Below are 6079 nucleotides of genomic sequence, written 5' to 3' on the forward strand. Positions count from 1 at the left end.
GCAGGGCAGAGCTGGGCCAGAATTCAGGTCTCCTGACTCCCTGGCCAGTCTTATCCTGACTTGGAAAATCACGCTGGCTCCTTTCCAAGCTGACAGCCAACTCCTGACGACTAAAGGACAAGGCCAGCAGGAAAAGCGAGAATTCAGGTAAGCCGAGTGTCTCATCTAAGTCAGTCTGCTCTGTCCTGGTTCGAGCAGCAGTAACTTTTACAGCATCTGACCATCCCCTGGTAGACATACTGGCAGGCGGTGGGATAATTAAAAGGGAGACGCAGTGGGTCTGGAATAGATTTTCTGCAAAGTGGGCCTCTTGAATGAGGAAAGTACCACCTAGTGCTCGTCCCCACCAAACTTCTCAGGACTTTGTTCCCGGGGATGTTAAATGGGAAACGGCATGATCTGAAAGACACGGTTTTGTGCCCGCCTGTAGGACTGAGCATCTGGAGGGACAAAGATTGATCAGGAGCCTAAAGAAGTTATGCACTGGTTTCTCAGCTCTCTGAAAAGAGTGTGGAAACACCTAACCAGTGTCTCGTCACACTGCAGACAATGTTGACCCCATACAATCCACTGCTGACATAATTCGGGGTGGAAGTATCTTGAAGGGAATGAGCCTGGCTTCTCACTCCATCAGAAGTCCCTTTTATGGCATCCTTAACAGGCAGCTGCCTTAGCCTTCGCTTGCTTACCCCTGGTGATGAGCAACTCCCTACTGTAGGAAGTAGCCTTTTCTAATCCTTTATGGATTGGGACTTTTTAAAAAAGTTTTTGAGATAATTATAGAAATCAGAAATAATCCATTACCCTTCAACCAGTCTCCCCCAATGGGAACATCTTATGAAACTATGGGACAATATCACAACCAGAAAACAGACACTAATACACCCGCTGACCTCCTACACACTTCACCGGTTTTACGTGCACTGACCAGTGTGTGTATTTAGTTCCAGGAAGTTCTATCCCATGGAGACTCGAGTGCCCACCACTGCTGACCGTTCACAGAACAGAATGAGCTGATCACGAGGATACCACCTCAGTCACATCCACCTCTCTCCCTCCCTGCCTCCCTGATCCCCACTCGCCTGCACTCCATCTCTACAGTTTTGTCATTTTAAGATTATATGCAGTTTCAGGGATGTGTGAAATCTAAACAAACAAACAAAAGTGGACTTACAGAAACAGAGACCAGAGGGATGGTTACCAGGAGGGAGAGGATGGGGTGACGAGTGAAAACGGTCAAGGGGAACACAGTAATATGTGATGAGTTTGCACAGTGACAGATGATGACTAGAATTAGTGAGGCCATCACATTGTAAGGTACGGACGTGTCGAAGCACTATACTGTACACCTGAAACTAATAAAACGAATATAATACTGTACACCAATTACACTTAAAATTATAAAAAAAGAATGTTATATAAATGGAATCTCATACTGCATAACCTTTTCAGGTTAGCTTTTCCCACCCAGCATAATTCTTTAGAGATTCGTCCAGGCTGCTGCATGTACCAGGAATCTGTCCCTTTTTATTGCTTAGGAGGATTCCATGCTATGGACGAACCACAGTTCATCTAACCATCCATCCGCAAGAGGACATGCGGGCTGCTTCTAGTTTTTCGCTATTATCAATAAAGCTGCTATGAACATTTGTGTACAGGTTTCTTACTTTCCCTCCTCTCTCCTCCCTCCCCTCCCACTCTTCCTCCCCCTCTCTCTTTCTTTTGGTCACAGCTTTATTGGAATAAACCACCCATTTACAGTGTACAAGTCAAGGGTGTTAGTGCACTTACGGAGCTGTGCACCCATCACCCCAGTCAATTTTAGAACATTTTCATCAGCTTGAAAAGAAGCCCCGTATCCCTTCGCTATCATCCTCCTATCCCCATTCTCCAGCCCTAAGCAACTGTTAATCTACTTTCTTTCTCTATTTACCTACTCTGGACATGTCACAGAAAAGAAATCATGCACTCTGTGGCCTTTTGTGCCCGGCTTCTTTTACCGAGCACAGTGTTTTCAAGGTTCGTCCGTGGTGTAGCGTGTGTCGGTACTTCATTCCTATTTCCAGCAGAATAACATTCCATTGTATGGAAGACCGCATCTGGTCGATCCACTCATCAGCTGACGGACGTGTGTATAGGTTTTTGTGTGAGTGTAAGTTTCCATTTCTCCCGTACAGATGCCCAAGAGTGCAATCGCCAGTTCATACAGCGAGTGTGTGTTTCGTCCGTAAGAACCGCCCGGACTCTTCCGGAGTGTCTGTACCACTTTACATTCCCACCAGCAACGTCTGAGTGATCCAATTTCTCCACATCCTCGTCAGCATTTTGTGTTACTCTTATGTTTTCTTTTAGCCATTGACAGGGACGTATATTTACTTGTTCTCACTCTGAGCAGAAATAGCCCGTGCTGAGTCTGAGCCCCGTAGTCTCTCCTTGGCATCCCTTCTGTAGGCAGACCGGCCCTAGGTCCTCTAATCCAATACAGCATGGTTGGTTCCTGCCTCTCCCTGCTAAACCAGCGGGCTCTACATTAAAAGCTCGATTCAAGCTGCAGGAGGCCGGCGGGGGACATCTGGGATTTGGACCATACGATTCTATAGAGCCACATTCTAGAGCTGGCTAATGTGAACCCTGGAGTCCAGAACCCCAGATATTTTTACCCAAATAAAAGGATACCTACTTCCTGTCTTTGGGACATTCCTTTCATGGGAGAATTGGCTCTGGTAGTATTTTCTGTTCCTGCTCTGTGACTGTAACCATCTTCCCAGATGGGCCTATCTCTTCCATAGAATGCAGTGGTCCTGGGGGCAGGAGCAGGCTCTTTAGAACTGGCACAGTGCTTAGCACACAACAAGCGTGTGTTAGGTACGCATCTGCAGAGTGGCGTTGATGAGCATCGCGGACACGTAAAGTCTCAGAGGTGAGACTGAAGACAGGCGTACAGTAGGGCTTAACGGACACGGGCATGGGCATGGGTACATCGAAGGGTTAAGGAGGCACGCCCCTCCCCCTGGAGTTCGTGACGCATGGGCATGGGTACATCGAAGGGTTAAGGAGGCACGCCCCTCCCCCTGGAGTTCGTGACGCATGGGCATGGGTACATCGAAGGGTTAAGGAGGCACGCCCCTCCCCCTGGAGTTCGTGACGCATGGGCATGGGTACATCGAAGGGTTAAGGAGGCACGCCCCTCCCCCTGGAGTTCGTGACGCATGGGCATGGGTACATCGAAGGGTTAAGGAGGCACGCCCCTCCCCCTGGAGTTCGTGACAGCACAGAAATGCTAGACTAGGAGAACGAACCCAGCTTTGCCACTTGCTCAGGGTTTCGTGGCTAGGCAGCCATCTGCCTCGTGAGCTTCGGTTCCCCAGGCTTCTTGGGGGAGAAAAAGTGACATCATGAGCACAAAAGCACTGCAGGCCCTGCCAGAGCCTTTGGTAAGGGCTGTGCAAACATCCGTAGGTATCGTTAACAGTGCCTAGATCACATGGCAGGGAACGCGCCAGTAAGGAACTTCGACACAGCAACGGTGGTGCTGTAGCTGACATTCGAGGAGCTAATAGGTGGCCCTTCACCAGGTGTTCGCCGGAACCCCCAAACACACGTACGTGCACGGAAAGATCAACTGAGAAGTGCGAGGTGGGGCCACTGCAGCCAGCGGTTACGTGTGATGCATCACGGGCCAGGAAAGCGTGGGCCTGCAGAGCGGGGTGTTTCGTCCAGCTAATTGCTTAGGCCCTAAATGGAGGCGTCGTCTTCGATTTGGCATCCGTCTCCATCGCGGGGCTCACTGAAGTCATCGGAGGGCCTCTGCAAAGGCACCCCCAAACCGACCCAACACCCCACCCCCACCGCTGACGCCTGGTCAAAGCACGATCACCTCTGTCCAGAAGACCACACGAACCCCCTCGGGGGTCTCCTCAAACCCACTCTAACCCCTCTTCTCCGCACAAGATCTTTTACAAATATGAGTCAGATCCACTGCTCCCTGTGCTCAGAGCCTCCAGCCGCTGTGGAATAAGACCCAAAGGCCTGAGGCACGAAGGGCTGAGAACAGCCCAGGCGATCTGAAGAACAAAGACAGCGGGCATCAAGCTGTGACAAAGCTGCAGTCATCAGGACGCTGGCACAAGGATAGACAAAGGGGCCCGTGGCACAGATGAGAGAATCCGGAAGCAGACCCGCACATCCACGGGCACCTGATCTATGACAAAATCAACAGAGCGGAGCAGAGCATGGTCTTTGCAATAAATGATGTCGGGCCCATTGAAAAAGTGTCCCTTGATCTCTACCTCACGCCGTACACAAAAATCAACTCCAGATGGACCGCGGACCTAAATGTGAAAGGTCAGATCTTTCAGAGGAAAACATAGGCTACGATCTTCATGAGCTCGGAGGAGGCGGAATTCTTAAATAGGACACAGGAAGTTCTAACCACAAAGGGAGAAACATGACTAATTGACAGTGTTAAAATTAAGAGCCTCTGTCCATCAAAGGACACCGTTAAGAGGACACCATTAAGCTACCCACAGATTGGGAGAAGGAGGAACTCCAACTGTGTAGCCACCAAGAACTTGAATCCAGAATATACAAAATTACATAAAAAATGGGTAAAAGACTTGAACAGGCATTCCACAAAACGGTATATCCAAATGCTCATAAACCTATGAAAAAACATTTGGCTCCCTTGGCCATCAGGGAAGTGCAAATTAAAGCCGCAACGTGACGATGCCATTACATACCCACCTGAATGGCTAAAAAGAGAAGGACGGACAATACCAAGTGTTGACGAGGACGAGAGGCGACCAGAACGCTCACAGTGACGGTGGCAGAGCAAATCGATACAATTAGTTTGGCGATATTTCCTAATGCTGACATACGTGCAACCCACGACCTAACTGTCCCACTCCTACGTGGGCATCCTACAGAATACACGAGCACAGGGTCACCAAAGGACATGCACGAGAATGTTCACAGGAGCATTATTCAAAACAGACAAAAACTGCAAACTACCTAAATGCTCACCAGTAACATGGATAAACGAACTTCGATGTATTCACGCAATGGAATACTATACGGCAACGAGAAAGAACAAATCGCAAATAACGACATGGAGGAATCTCACACACACAGAAAATGCGGAGCAAGAGGCCAGACACCAACGGGTACAGACATTCCCCAACCTACGAAGGTTCGACTTACGATGATGGTAAGAAAGTAATATGCATAGTAAGTTACATGAGAGCAACAGCCTATTATAGAACGGGCTTTGCATGAGATGACTTTGTCTAAGTGCAGGCTGACGTAAGTGTTTTGAGCACGGTTAAGGAAGGCGAGGCTAGGCTATCATATTCGGTAGGTGAGTTACGACAAATGCATTTTTAACTTGGGATATTTTAAATATCTTGGGATGTTGTGAATCGAGGACCGTCTGCATGCCATTTACACGAAGTATAAAAACGAGCAGAGCAAAGACGCGCTTTTAGAAGCCAGGAGCGTGATGGGAGAGGGTGGGTGGGGTAGTAGCTGGATGGGGACACTGGGCATGGGCCCCAAATGCTGTTTCTCGGCCTGGGTGCTCTGAAACAGGTGTGCCAAATTTGCGACAGTGCACCAAGCCGTACATTGCGGATCTGCACACTTTCCTGCAAAATTTTCCACTGTTTATAAGCATTTTCAGGCCAAGTAAGCTACACGTCAGTAAAAAGTTTTAAAAACATCCCAGGCCCTCATCACGGCCACATGATCTGGCCCGTCTCCCATCGCATCTTAGCCCTATCCCTGTCCCCGCTCATCCTGCCCTCACACTGCCCATGCCCCTAGAGGCCAAGTTCATGCCCACCTTGGGGCCTGGCACATACAGCCTTCAGATCTGCATGACGCTCACACACTCAGGTCCCCAAGAGAATGTCCCCCCCTCAGAGGAGTCTTCCCTGACCACTCCATCTAGGACACCCAGGACTGGGTGAAGACTGCACCCTAAATTCCTGTCTGCCAGAACCTGGGGATGTGACCTTAGGAAGGGGACCTCTGCGGATGTGATCGAGGGGAGGAGTGGTCACGCTACATCAGGGCCGGCCCT

General features: G+C 49.5%; 1 protein-coding gene and 1 long non-coding RNA gene across 3 annotated transcripts in view; one reads left to right on the forward strand and one right to left on the reverse strand.

Annotated features, from left to right (window-relative positions):
• Positions 1-1649, forward strand: LOC111736978. The gene is made up of 2 exons (XR_002779311.1): positions 1-147; positions 945-1649. It is a non-coding gene; the product is annotated as an uncharacterized LOC111736978 (long non-coding RNA).
• The window catches only part of RBM19 (RNA binding motif protein 19), a 106359-nt gene that overhangs the window by 47350 nt on the left and 52930 nt on the right, over positions 1-6079 (reverse strand). The window lies entirely within an intron of this gene.

Source organism: Pteropus vampyrus, unplaced genomic scaffold, assembly GCF_000151845.1.
Source record: "Pteropus vampyrus isolate Shadow unplaced genomic scaffold, Pvam_2.0 Scaffold23, whole genome shotgun sequence".
In the NCBI taxonomy this organism is placed as follows: domain Eukaryota; kingdom Metazoa; phylum Chordata; class Mammalia; order Chiroptera; family Pteropodidae; genus Pteropus; species Pteropus vampyrus.